Source organism: Peromyscus leucopus, chromosome 20, assembly GCF_004664715.2.
Source record: "Peromyscus leucopus breed LL Stock chromosome 20, UCI_PerLeu_2.1, whole genome shotgun sequence".
In the NCBI taxonomy this organism is placed as follows: domain Eukaryota; kingdom Metazoa; phylum Chordata; class Mammalia; order Rodentia; family Cricetidae; genus Peromyscus; species Peromyscus leucopus.
The window spans coordinates 55,922,641-55,938,418 of NC_051080.1; positions in this window are offsets into that span (position 1 = coordinate 55,922,641).

Consider the following 15,778-nt stretch of genomic DNA (forward strand, 5'->3'; position numbering starts at 1 on the left):
AAATTCTCTATGGATGTTAATCTTCCCATAAATTTGCCTTTTCTCTCTACAGAGTACAGCTGTAAACTTCTTAGTAATAATAAAATTACTTTTCTCCTTTTCACTTTTTATTTGAAAATGTTTTAGTTCAATAGCATACAAATCTTTAGCATACTTCAATAATCTCTCACAAATTTAAGTTTTCAAACTCTAGCTCCACTTATTGCTCTAAGATCAGCAAACATTTTTCTCTAAAGAACTCAATAGTAAACTATCACAGTTTTTCATGAGAGATTATAGGTATGCCTTCTCCTTTCATTGCTGTCCATAAATAAGATTAATACTATGTGTTTTTTTTTCAAGGAAAATCAATGATAGAAAGGTTTTCTCACATTCTTCACAAGCCCTTTACCAAGTTCTCAAAGGCTTTACATTTTACTTCCATTCTATTTCACTCAAATTCTTGGTGAATTTGTGAAGCTTTTTTTGGGTTATTTTTGTATTCACTTATTTGTGTGTGTGTGTGTGTGTGTGTGTGTGTGTGTGTGTGTGTGTGTGTGTGTGCGCGCGCGCGCGCGCGCGCCATAGCACATGTGTGGAGGTCAAAGATAAATGTATCCACCCAGAGTTAGCCATCTCCTCAGGTGTTCATGGTTTTTCTAGCTCTTAAGTTGCTTTTGGAAGAGGATAGATATCTAAGATTGATCTCATATTTCTACCTGTACTTTCCCTTCACATAACAAAATGTGATTCATACAAAAGAAAACAACAAATACAATTTCATCAAAATATATTGTATTATTTAGGGTATGGTTAGTCCAGAGGAGTTCTACTCTTCCCTGCTGTTGCACCACAAACCATTTTTTTAAGTTTCCAGGACTCTAATCAGGTGTAATTTGAAAATTCCACAGTTCACTGGTTACTGCAAACATTACCTTCTTGTCATTTCTCAAATCTCCACACTGCTCAATGACTTAATCTAAATAATTTCCAATTGCATCCCTTCCCTGGAAGCTTAGGCAGTAACAAGTTCTTTATGATTTAAAATTAGTTGATCCTCAACCTCCCACTTGGGCATACACCATTCTGCCATTTGAGCATGCTAGGTCAGGACAAGCACTGAAACTCTCCATTGCTTGGAGCGGAGCCAACACATCCTGCAACCTTCCCTTTATGTGGTAGCAAAAGCTTCCCCCTCGTCCAGCGGAGAAACAGGAACACCAACTAAGTACTGTCACTGTGGTTTAGGATCTCCTATTCATGTCACTGTTTCATTTTGTAAACTTTTTCCACTCATTGAAAATATACAACTCTCTTTGTAGGTAGCCTCATTGCCTGTCAAATCCTATTATGTTCTCCTTCATGAAATTGAAGTCACTGCTATAATGCTTTATTTCTGACTACTCTTGTTCTACTGCCTAAAACAGTAGCAAATGCAACATTTAACCAACTTCTTTTTTATTTTTATTTTTTTATTAAGAAAAATTTTTATTCATTTTACATACCAATCATAGACCCCCCTCTTCACTTATCCTGACCCTCTCGCCCACAATCCACCCCCATTCCCTCCTAAAAGAAGGTAAGGCCTCCCATGTGGAGTCAGCAGAGCCTGGTACATTCAGTTGAGGCAGGTCCAAGCCCCTCCCCCTGCCTCAAGGCTGTGCAATGTGTCCCACCATAGGTAGTGGGCTCCAAAAAGTCGGCTCATGCCCCAGGAATGTATTCTGATCCCACTGTCAGGGGCCCCTTAAGCAGATCAAGCTACACAACAGTTTCACTATGCAGAGGGCCTAGTCCAGTCCCATGGAGGCTCCATAGGCATTGGTCTAAATTTCATGAGTTCCCACTAATTTGGTTTGGTTGTCTCTGTGGGTTTCCCCATTATGATCTTGATGCTACCTCTGTCTCTTTGACTGGACTTTTGGAGTTCTGCCTGGCATTTGACTCTGGATCTCTGAATCTGTTTCCATCAGTTAGTAAACTAGGCATGAGGAGTGGGCAATGGAGTGTAGGGGGTGGGGGATGAGAACATAAGGGAATGGAATGGTTGATCTGGAACAGGGATGGAGTGGACGAGCAATGAAAGATAGCATAATAAAGGGAGACATCATGGGGATAGGGAGAAACCTGGTGCCAGGGAAATTCCCAGGAATCTACAAGGATGACTGCAGCTTAGAATACTAGCAGTAGTGGAGAGGGTGCCTGAACTGGCTTGCCTCAGTAATCAGATCAGTGAATACTTTGTCATCATACAGCCTTTCTCCAGTAACTGATGGAAGCAGACACAGAGTTCCACAACCAACTTCTATTCATAAGCTAATTATTTGCAGGATTATTTAAGAGTAATGTTCATTAGAAGATCAAATCAGGAAATTAGCATAGAGATCATACTATTCAATTTACAGTTAATTGTGAATTACATTCCTTGAAATAAAAATCTACTCAAATGATAGAAGTAATTATACTCATATTTGTATAGTATGAGCATGTGTGGTTCAGGTAGCCCTTGCTCTTAGAAAATTTAGAGACAATATGTTTTTCAGTTAAGATCTCAGTGAAAGAAGAGTGTAAGGAATTTTTGTATTTTCTCATTTATTCCAATGCCATGAATCTTTTAAAGATTGGAGCACATGCAAAAAAGATATACAGGGCTCAAAGTGATAGCATCAGAACCCATCATCCTTCAAGTCTTAACTTTGTTGAAACCCTCAGAGTTTTACTGAGGCTTCACTAGCAAGGTTCAGTGTATCTGCTATATAATTAAGATGTTGGGCAAGGAAATAAATTCTGGGAGAAATATGGGTACAGATTTTATAGATTCGTGTGTTCTCAAGAAGGCTGGTTGTTATCAGATGAAGAACTCACATGAAATGTCACCAATGGAATGGCAAATTTACTTATAAATTTTAGGATAAATTTTATTAAAATTTGCTTAATAAGTAACCAAATTATAGAATATCTTTTATCACACATTTGATGAAACAACAATTTCCATGTGGCCATTATGTTTTCATTAGAACAACTGTAGATCCTACATCCTATCCCATTGTGCTACAGAGAGTATTGAAAATATTTTGGCAAATGTCTGCATGCAGAAGACCTCTGAGTTAGGTTTAATGGACAGCTGTGACTTGACACTTAAAAATAAACAAACAAACAAAACCAATTCCTTACTGTCTCAGTAGAAACTAGTTTTGGACTTTTAAGTGATGTTGGATCTGTTAAAATTTTAGAACTTTTGGAGACATACTAAATCTCTTTAGTATTATGTGATGGCTATCAGCCTTTGAGTATTGAGGTTGGAATATTAGGATTTGGATTTGTAATAATCCCCACATGGCAATGTGTTAAAACTTTGGGCTCTAGTGGGTAGTGTTCTTTTGGGAAGTTCTGGAAAGCTTCTGGGGGGATTGCAACATTCTTACCATGGGGCCAGATTCGATTGGACCAAAGTTGAGCTAAAAATCTTTAAAATTGTGAGCTAAAATATACTTTTCCACCATAACTAATTTATCTAAGGTATTTTATCATAACAATGAAGAAGTAACTACACACCTAATGTAAAACAAAGCAATACAACCCACACTGATATAAAGATTATCACTGCTTTTCCATGCTCCATGTATTGCTTTTAGAAGAAAGGGAAATGCAATGTTGTAAGAAAATATAATGCTAGAAAAATAATAGTGTAAGAACACTTAATGTTATCAAAAATTTCTCAGACCCATAGGGTAGCAATAATTGATAGGAAATAGAGTTGCTCTGATAATAGTAAATCAAACACACACACACTCACTCACACACACACACATACACACATCATGTACACCTCTGTATGTGAATAGATGTTGTCATAATCACTATGATCAGGACAATAATATCTCAATATAAGAAAAACAAATACAAAAAAGCAATGAAGTAAAAGGATGATTAAGAAAGTAAAGTTCACATAAAATGAACATTTTGTCATACTTTAAACATAAAATCCATCTATAAATCTGTTGGATAGTCAAATACTTGTCTCTGTAAAATTAAATACACCATTTTCTAACACAATTCTCATCCATAATTTATTATCTGTAATTCCTTGTTGCAGATTATTTGAGGTCAAGAATGCATAGAATATGTCTTCAATGTATTCAATGCAGAATCTTGGTTATTTATTCTATGGTTAATAAAATTTTTCCACCTTATTTGATTACGATTCCATTGATGTGATAGTCTGCTGTGTTTTTTTTTAATATAAGTATTGGTTTAAATTGCTGTTACTTTGAAGGACTTTTTTCTTACTATGATCATCTACTTTGTGGAGTTACTGTTTTTTAAAGTTTATGACTATAAAAATATTATGTGAAGATGATTTCTTTAATAAAAATCTTGCTCCTAGTACACTATTGTTTCAACATGGGTGTATTTGTTCACCATCATATTACTAGGCTATATTATTTCCATGTTGAGTTACAGATTAAGAGTTACAGATTAAGCTGGGCGGTGGTGGCACACGCCTTTAATCCCAGCACTTGGGAGGCAGAGGCATGTGGAGCTCTGTGAGTTCGAGGCCAGCCTGGGCTACAGAGTGAGTTCCAGGAAAGGTGCAAAGCTACACAGCAAAACCCTTTCTCCAAAAAAAAAAAAAAAAAAAAAAAAGAGTTACAGATTAATCAGTGTTTGTATGTAATTTAGCCAACCCTGAAATATTTTTGATGCATTGAAGTAAGGGATGGATCATTATATTTAGAGGAATAGAGTTGATCATTGGATTTATGGAATGTCATAGGATGCTTAATATTAGTACAAAGAACAGAGGCAATAGACTCTTTCAGGAAGTGAGAAGCATGAGTGTCCCACCTTTCCTAAGGCTTAATCCTTCTAATTTTCCCTTTATTCAGTTCTAATGGGCACTTATTATAACTAGAATTCTGACTTTTAATTTTCCACATTGTATCAATAGGTCAAACATTATCCCTGTATACATTCTTTGCGTGTCATTGACATCTTCTTGGTAGGCTGCACCTTGTAGACAGTCAAATGAATTGTTTTTATATAGGCAATTGCTTTAAGTAAGCTCAACAAAGTCATTTGTTATAAACTTAGAGCCTGTTGGTTTTGCATATCATGCAAACACTTTTCAAATCTTATAGCCAGAGATAAGATATACTCTGAATTATTGCCAGGCACCTCTATCGCTTAGTGCCTTCTGACCCAGTCCTCACATACTGCGGTTAAGATCTAGGCACATACTTCTCCTTCAGATTTTTACCCTTTTAGGTAGTAGCAACAAAGTGTCTATGCAGCCCCACTGTGGTATCATACTGTATGGGATATATTGGAAGGAGAAGTGTCTTCAAAGAACCATCCAAGTAAAGGTCATTATGTCCTACTGCCACCTTGTGGTCATGTGTTACTTACCAAATCATTAAATCTCGTATTTACTACATTCCATTATAGAAACAAGGAAGCTATCTCTTAGATATTCGTCTTCATATTTTCAATTAATGGAGCTCTCAACTCTCATCAGAGAAACATGTTTTGCAGTCATCAGTGATTCATGTAGAGACTCACAGATGGCCAAAGTGCAGAGAATAAGAAACTGGGTTGTAGTCAGCCCCAGTGGGTATTAAAACACATTATCATCTTTAAAAGTAGCAGACACTTTGTCAATACCAGAAGTGAAGAGGACATCTGTGAACCAATGTCTTCTGGACATGGCAGAGACATTGCACGCAAGACCACACAGTAGTCATGGTTACTTATACAAGATCAAGCCAGTCAACTTTCTCTTAGGAGGAAGAGGCACAAGAGGCTCCACCAAGTGCTATTGACTGTTCAAGGCTAGCAGGGGAGTGGGAATCATTAGCCTTTGGAAGAATGTCCCCATGTAAGTTACCCTTGTTCCAGTGGATAACCTTTTACCCATGGACTCAGGGCAGCGATATCTGCTTTTTATGTGTTTTAAAAATGTCAGAAAAAAAAGGACATGAAGCTGGAAAGGCAGCTAGATGACTCAAGGAAAAGTTGTACTGGTTATTAAGGAGTAGAGGTGGCAAAAAATGCTATATATGTATAAAAACATTAAATTGTGGGGGAAGGAGGAGAAATATTTATGCCCACTGGTGAGTATTGCTGGAAAAAGGAAATTAGTAACATAATAGTATATTTTTCTGATTTTCACCTTTGTTTTACTGTGGCATCTTTAATACTGGATCTCCTAAGCACGAGTTCACAAGTGACTATTGAAGGGTGCTTCAACACTGGAAATAAATAGCAACAAGTCAGATAAGGTTACTTATTGCATGTGAAAATGAGCTCACTCATTTCACATTTCAGAGTTGTTGTTTCTGGAATCATTGGCTGCTTCTTCAACAATAACTAGAAAATGACTCACTTAATTCAGTAAAAAAATGATATTAAAAAAATGATATATTAAACTAAACCTTTATGAGGAATGGGTACACCTGAGGGCACATGAGTGTACAGAGCTTGGATTCCAGTGTATTTTTTAATTATTCCTCATTGTAGTTATTGATTAGGATCTCACATTTAACATGGAATTTACCATTTTGGCTAAGCTTCCAAACTGGTAAGTCCCTCACATGCTTATCTACCTATACCCAAGGCTGAGATTTGAAACCTGTGGCTTAGACTGCCATATTTTTAGGGAGGTGTTGAGTTCGATATTTGGTCTGTATATTATGTTGCAGATACAGTATTTCTGAGCCATCTCCCCACCTCCAAACAATCTTAAAAGAAACAGTTTTATGATCTTGGAGCCACTCACTAATATCAAAACACACAATGCAGACATGTTATACATTGATATATGTCACAATTGGATGAAATTCATATTTATAATACTTTATGAAATTCTTATCAAATTCCCGTGGTGAATGAAGGTAAAGATTCAAGTAGAGGAGCTCTATTATATTAGTTGGGAAAAGCACGAAAATATTAAGAATGCCAGAATATTCAAATATGGGAAGGGGGAATTAACAGGGTCCTTTAGGGATCTAGCAAGAATAGAAAAGTACTAATGAATAGATACTAAATGTATATAAATACATTAATATCTTTATATACATTACATATGATGATATAATGATAACTCAAGCAAAGAGTGATTAATTACCCAGACATATTTTCACATACAAAAATATATACCAGCTGTAGAGCTAAACTTTTAAGAAATAACAAAGTTGTAACTAAAATAGATGCATTTTAATCAATTAAAAAACAAGTCCAATGTCTGTTCTGGAGGCCCCAGCAGAGTTCACAAGAATATAGACTATTGGCATTGCTCTTGATTACCCCCCAGAACCAGATGAGTATACCCTATTGCTAAAGACAACATAGACATTTGATCCATGATAAGTAGACCTTAAGGTGGAATTTAATTGGTAGTTTCCTCACTGTTAGCTAATATTTATACTCTCAGGAAGCTTTCTGCAGACTTCTGAGGGAGAAAAATCAGCAATGATATTACTAAGCTGTGAAATCAGGAAGCAACAATATTAATCTTGACGGCTACAAAAGTAACCAGCCATTTTCTAAAAAAAGTGTAAACCCATGTCCCACCATAGCAAATCAATGTTCAATTTATCCAGACCCCATGTCTAGGTAGCTAATAGGTTCAGGTGGGTACCCACCACTGTTGTTTTAGTACACTGATATGTGTCAAGCTACCTTTCAAATATTTATATTTAAACACTTAGATGATGTCTACTCTCAGGCTTAGTCAGAAAATCATTTCTCAGGGGGCGTGTGGTTAACAGCGATACCTACATAGTCAATGTTACAAGAATACATGGATTTGAATGCTCACCACAAACCAGGATGACTCTACTCCCGCCCACCTCCCCCCCCCCCCCGCCCCGCCCCAACACACACACACACTCAGAACATTGCCTAGAGGAAAAGAGTTTGAGCACTGGAGGAAGGAAAGGCGTCCTGTAAAATGCTACCTTTGGGGCCCAACTTGCATGCATAGAATCACAGGAAGAGCACAAGTTGTGAATGAAACGAGACTTGTTACAGAAGTTTGAACAGGAATGACCCTCATAGGCTCATATATTTTAATGTTTTGTCACTAGGGAGTGGTGCGACTTGACAAAGATTAGGAGGTGTGGCGTTGTGGGAGGGGGTTTGTCACTCCGGGTAGGCTTTGAGGTCTCAAAAGCTCAAGCCAGACCCAGTCTCTCTTTCTTCCTGCTGCCTGCTGATCCAGATTAGAACTCTCAGCTATTTCTCTAGCACCACATCTGCCTGCATGCAGCTATGCTTCCCGCTATTATGACAATGGACTAAACCTCTGCACTGTAAACAAGCCCTCATTAAAAGCTTTCTTTCATAACATTTGCTGTGGACGTGGCATCTCTTCACAGCAATAGAATATTGAATAAGACACACCTACGTTTCATTGTGAATATCTGTTGATATTGCTATATTGTGGGAGCCCGTTCTGGGGTTCCTCGTGGCTTTACCCAGCAGGTCCGAATAGAAGATGATCAGGACCACGGGCCTGACTGCAGGTGTCTGAGATGGCCTGCACTTGGCTGTGCTGGGGGAGGAGGTCTTTTGCTCCACCCCTTGGCGTCTCTATAAAAACCCTGGACCAGAGACAGTCCGGGCCCGTTGGAATAGGTTCCAGGCCCTCTCGAGGCTATCCTTTATTTTCTATCTGTTTATCTCCACAAGATTCTCCGCTATAAATCCTTCTATCTAATATTTCCTGCTGCTCGCACTCAAGAAAACTCTGGGAAGCTGTGGGGGTGGTGGGTAAACGCCCCACACTATATAACACTGTAACATGAATCTTAAAAGGTCTTATTAATTAAAAAAAAAAAAAGAGCCAGATATTGGGGTGAAAGCTGAAAAATCAGTGGAATAGAACAAGCCCAGCCACAAGTTCTTACCACTAGTAAATCCTCAGCTCAAGAGAGCTACTTCCTGTATATTCATGCCTTATATACCTTCTGTGCCCTGCCATTTTACTTCCTCTCTCTGCCCAGTTACATCACTTCCTCTTTCCTCCCGGTTCTATCACTTCCTGTCTGTCTGTACAGACCTCCAGACCTCTATGGTTAACTAGTGCTGGGGTTAAAGGTGTGTGCCACCACGTCTGGTTCTGTTCCCAGTGTGGCCTTGAACTCATGGAGATCTGGATGAATCTCTGCCTCTGGAATGCTAGGATTAAAGGCATGTGCTACCACTGCCTAACCTCTATGTTTAATATAGTGGCAGGCTTTGTCCTCTGATCCCCAGGCAAGCTTTATTTGTTAGAGCACAAATAAAATATTACCACACAACATACACTCTGTTTACGGAACATTTCTTCTCTTTCAAACAGATTTCCTCCAAATCAGTACATGGATTATGGACTGATCTCCCTTAGGTTATAGTCCAATGCTTAGAGTTTCAGTGAGGCTTTCTCTGACTGTAGAACATAAAACATCAATCATTTCTCTCAAAACACAAACTTCTTCTTACCAACCATTTTACAGATTTATGCTTATAATTAGCAGATATCCTTTCTCTGCACATTTCTAATTTTTTTATTTATGTAAAAGACATGAGCAACTTACAAATTTTGTTTCCAACAAAACATTAAACGGAGAAAGGGAATCTAAGAAACAAATATCTCTACTTCAATGGGAAATCTGTCATTTATATACAAAAATCGAACAGAAGTGAAATAAATTTCTGAAATACAAAGAGCTGTTTGTTAGGAACAGTTTGGTCTATAATAATTTTCTCCAGTGACCCTTGGAAATATTTAAGAACTGGAAAGATCTGTCTAATATTCAGGGACACATTGTGCCTTTTTATACTTTAAACTTCAATGCTGTGCCTGTCACAGATTGTGGATTCATTGAATGCTTTTGCTTCTCTTGTGGGGAATTTGTTTATGTTTAAGCCAGTTAGTTGTCATTGTTCTATATTAGCATGTTTCCAACAAAAGGTTTAAGAGCAGCTTCTCTTAAAATTAGGAACACCTAGCAAGTATGACCAACATTTACATTTGGTAATATTATCAACTGATCCGAACAAGCTTTTATTCTCAAGCCTACATCCTGATTTGTTTGTATGTAGGCATATGTGAGATTATGTATGTGCGTGAATGTGGTATAGGTTTATTTATGCTTGTACACATGTAGGCCTGGATGTGCATACATATAAACACAAGTGAAGGAAAAATGATATTAAGTGAGCTGGTCTATTACTTTCTGCCTATTGACTTCAGATCAGGTCTCTCACTGAATCTGAAGCTGGGCTGGAGTCCAGAACCCCAAGGGTCTTCCTTTCTCTGGCCTGTGTTCCCACTCAGGTAGTGTGCAGCCCCTCAGGGTACCATACTCATATTTTGAAGTGGGTTCTGGCGACTGGAGCTCAGGTCTTTTAGCTTGCACAGCAGGCACTGTCATCAGCTGACCCATCTTCCCTGACTCGAGTCCTCTGTTATCATATTCTCCTGGTCCTGTGGATCTGGGATCTTTCAACATCATAGTCATCGTCGGTTTTAAGATTTGTATGCATACATCTATGAAAATCTCAGTTAGAAATGCCCTGAAATATATCATGGTATAATAAACTAAGCTGAAGGTGAATGATACAACTGGAATGAAATTTAGATGCCACTCAATATCTTTGTCCTGAATATTTCAACAATTTAATGTAAATATATCTGTACTTAAATGACTTTTACTTTAATCTTCAAAAGAAATCCTACCCCAAAAAGTCACTTTTAGCAATAAAATCTTACATATTGACATTTTGTTAAAATTGTCTAAATAAGAATTTTAAAACTTTTATCTTTTTTGATTGTGAGCCTAGCCTTTAATGGCTGAGCCATCTCTCCAGCCGCTGAATAGGTGAGACAGTCGATTGGCTTGATCTGTTTGGGAGGCATCTAGGCAGTGGTACCAGGTCCTGGGCTCATTGCACAAGTTAGCTGTTTGAAACCTGGGACTTATGCAGGGACGCTTGGCTCAGTCTGGGAGGAGGGGACTGGACCTGCCTAGACTGAGTCTATCAGATCGATTCCAGTCCTCGGGGGAGACCTTGATCTGGAGGAGGTGGGAATGGGGGGTGTGCTGGGGGGAAGGGGAGGGGGCAGGAAGGAAGAGAACAAGGGAATCTGTGGCTATTATGTAGAACTGAATAGTATTGTAAAATAAAAAAATAATAAAGAAAAAAATAAAATAAAATAAACATCATTTAGTAAACACAATACTATCTCATTAAACGTGAACTGTTTGAGTAATGGACAAGTCATCTTTTCATGAGTAGTTTGAGAGGCTATGGAAGAATTTAAATTCACATTCACTCTTTCTGTTTAGTCTGTGATAGGCTAGGAGCCACAAAATTCCATGGGATGTTTGAGCAAAGTTAAAAGAGGAATTTCAAAAAGTGGAGAGTTATATAAGGAGGAGATGGAAATATTTTTGTTAAAATTCTAAACTTGCAATTTTGTTGTCCATTTTTAGTTTTTCTGTTTAATTCTGTTACAATAAACCTTGCCTAATGGAAGGTTTCATTTCTATTTTAAGGGGTACTCTCAGAATTCTAACAAAGTTTTATAATTTCATAAGAATCTACTCTTCTTGAATCAATTGTCCACACTGCCTAGTTGTTGTTACTATAAAACAAAGCAAAACAACAAAAACAAAAGCATGAGTAGCCTGTTTTTCTACTTGTTCTACAATGTTCTGTTGTCAGAATCCTTAGGACAAATGAGAATCTGCTGTGGGATGGTCTGTATGTCAAATTGCTCTGATTGGTCAATAAATAAAATACTGATTGGCCATTGGTCAGGCAGGAAGTAGGCGGGACAAGGAGAGGAGAATTCTGGGAAGTGGAATGCTGAGTAAAGGAGTCACTGCTCGCTGCCGCCATGACAAGCAGCATGTGAAGATGCTGGTAAGCCACGTGGCAAGGTATAGATTTATGGAAATGGATTAATTTAAGCTATAAGAACAGTTAGCAAGAAGCCTGCCATGGCCATACAGTTTGTAAGCAATATAAATCTCTGTGTTTACTTGGTTGGATCTGAGTGGCTGAGGGACTGGCAGGTGACAAAGATTTGTTCTGAATGTGGGCAAGGCAGGAAAACTCTAGCTACAAAAATCAAAAGAAAGACAAATATTTACCATATGTCTTCTATTTTAAAGCCATTTAATTTAGTTTTTTTAACTTATTATCTTTTGTTATTTTTCAGACAGCTTTCTACATGTCAAGTATAAATATTGATGGCATGTTGATAATTGAACATGTAGGCATGTCAACTGATCAGGGAGTAATAATATAATCAACAAAATATTATCATTATGTCACTAAACTATGATTGGTTTTGGTATTTCTAAAATTTCCCACGATCTCAGATAAGATGAAAATGTTTTAATAATGATAATTTTCTCATTTTTCCCATGACAAATATTTGGAGTAAAAATGTTACTCAATAATTTCTATAAAATGAGTCAACAGAAAATTGACTTAGTCTGTGGTCTGCACTGTGGCTTGAGGTGTGTTGGTGTCTATAATCTATGCTCCATCTAGATGCTGTGTTGATGAACATGCTTCTTGTTACCACCAAAGGCACTTCTTGTTGTTTGTTTTTATTATATTTTATTCTTTACAGACCTGCCCCCCCAACTCCCAAATAAATCACATAGAGTCCTATTGTTTCTTAAGAATGCTTGGCCTTATCTTAGCTTGTTTCTTGCTAGCTTTTCTTAAATTATCCCATCTACCCTTTGCCTCTGGGCTTTTACCTTTCTCAATTTTTGTATTTCTTTTTTTTTCTTTATATATTTTTTCATTTTACATACCAACCACACATCTACCTCTATTCTCTTCTCCCAACCCCCAGTCTCCCCCCACTCCCATTCCCTCCTCTGACAAGGTAAGGTCTCACATGGGGATTCAGCAGAGTCTGGTATTCAGTTGAAACAAGTCCAAGCCCCTCCCCCTGTACCAAGGCTGTGCAAGGTATCACACCATAGGTAGTGGGCTCCAAAAAGCCAGCTCATGCACCAGGGATACAACCCATAGCTCCAGAAAAGGGAGCTAAGAAGGATGACCCTGAGAGGTTTGCGTGGATCGCCCTGGGAAGGGGAAATAGATGAGATCTCCATGAGTAAACTGGGCATGGGGAAGGCAATAGAGGGTAGAGGGTCAGAGATGAAAACATGAGAGAATGGGATGGTCGAGCTAGAGCAAGGACAGAGTGAGAGAATAATGAAAGAGATACCATGATATAAGGAGACATCATGGGGTATAGAGAAACCCAGTGCTAGAGAAGTTTCTCTTTACTTCTTACTCTGGGTCTGAGCATGTGGCTGGGTGGCTGGCCTCTTCTTTTCTCACTCCTTGATCTCTCTTGCTTCTCCTTTTTCTCCCAGATTTCTCCTTCTATTTATTCTCTCCGGCTGCCAGTTCAACCTATCCTTTCTCCTGCATTGCTATTGGCCATTTAGCTCTTCATTAGATCAATCAGGTGTTTAGACAGGCAAAGTAACACAGTGTCACAGAGTTAAACAACTTAAAGGAATGCAACACATATTTACAACATTAAGCAAATGTTCTACAGCATTAACAAATGTAACTCATCTTAAAATAATATTCCACAACATGTGCTGTCACCAGAAACCCTGTGGAAATCCATGAACCATGCTGCCACTGACTGTAAAGGACAAGGAAGCTTCTTTTGTAATGGTATCCATGACTTCAGAATCATAGTTGAGAATGAGAAACAGAAGACTTCTATGATAACATGCCCCACCATACCTCCACCAACCTCAAAAATAAAAAAGAAACAATCTAGACTAGAAGCTATTGAAGCACTCTTTCAAAAATAGGGATGCTGAAGTGTAGCTCTGATGTGGGACATCTTTATGTATGCTGTGAATATGTGTCGCTCTGATTGGTCGACAAATAAAGCTGTCTGGCCAATGGCAAGGCAGAATAAAGTTAGGCGGGACATTCCAGTGGAAGAGAAAAAGGAAGGAAAAGGCCAGGGGAGATGCTGCGAGCCACCACCAGGAGAAACAAGATGTGAAAGTACCAGTAACCCACAAAGCCACGTGGCAAGACATAGAATAATAAGAATGGGACTGCATTAAGTTATAAGTGCTAGTTATAAAGTTTCAGAGCCATAGACCATACAGTTTGTAATTAATATTAACCCTCAGAGTAACTATTTTATAAGTGGCTATGGGACCATGGGGCTGGGTGGGACTGTAGAAACTTCTATTTATATTTGGCGCCCAGATGTGGTAGCAAGAATTTCCACCCACAACCTGAGAAAGTTTTAAAAATGAATAAAAATATTCTAAAATGGAACCAAATATTGCTTCCTACTTCAATCTCTCAGGTAAGCCATGATACAGAGCGTACATGTTTGAGCTACAGTATGATGGGTTCAATGCATGTGGGCTTGACAGGAAGAAAAAGGTCAGGGGAGACGCTGCAAACTGCCACCAGGAGAAGCAAGATGTGAAAGTCCCGGTAAGCCCCGAAGCCACGTGGCAAGACATAGAATAATAGGAATGGGCTGAATTAAGTTATAAGAACTAGTTAATAATATGCTGGAGTCATATGCCATATAGTTTGTAATTAGTATTAAGCCTCTGAGTGATTATTTCATAAGTGGCTGCAGGACCGTGGAGCCAGTTGGGACTGGAGGAAGTTTGATCTACATAGCTCTTCACAGTTGATAGATTCTGGAAGGAGTGGGGGAGGAAAAACTCAGACTTTTTTTTAAGGGGTTGGTCATTGGGAGTTTGACCATGATCCAGTGAGTATAGGGACAACACAAATTGGACTTGGTATTTATTTCCGTGTAGAAGGACTGGGAAGAGAATGTGATCAGCGTGCCTTAAGTGAAACTTGCAAATAATAAATGAACAAGTTACGTTGGAAAAAGAAAGAAATGGACTTAGCACTGTTCTAGGTGACAGTGCATTCATGCACAGTGTGTAAACTATGTCTTCACCCAGTTCATTGTAAATTATCTTTTTATTTTTGTGCTCTTTGATCCTGTGCATAGTATTCAATTTTTAAATATAATTTAATTTGAGGAATTTACATGTAAACAAGATAATTGCTTGATCTGAATATATTTTGAGCACATCTTATAGTCTTCAGATCTAATGTAAGGTTCTCGAAAGACTGTTTAAGTGCAGAGTGAATTCACAGGAGGTAAGCAAGAGGACTTATCCTCATGCTTATAAGTCCCTTTTCCTATTACCTCTGAGTTCTCTAGTGGTGCCAGGACTCTGATTTCAGATAATTATTTCTAAGTTAATTGTGACATTTCTTTTATTGAAAGCATTGAAGATCACATAGCAAATAGCATACCTTGTCCCAGTTGTTATTATTTGAAATAAAAATAGCATTTGTGTAAAATGTATGCTTTCATTATTCACACCTCCATTGACAAATTCACTTAGTCATTATAACAAGTATGCATTTGTTGTAAAGAGATTCATAACATGTTATAGGCAGTTCTAAATTATGGAAGGTTATCTCTGATGGGGTGGATAGCTTTTCACTGTCACAGGTATTTTCTGATAATGATCAACCATGTTCTTAAAAATAATTTCAAATATGTTTAAGTACATATTAAGTTAATAAATATTTGTCATAATTACCAGTTTTATATCAATGACATAAATAGCAATAATTTTATGTTAATATACAGAAATACATACATGTGTGCATGTGTACCACGTTAAGAAAATTGTACTTTGGAAAACAAAATGGATGGCCAGAAGGGAAGGAAAAAGTGGAGGATTTAAGAGATGCA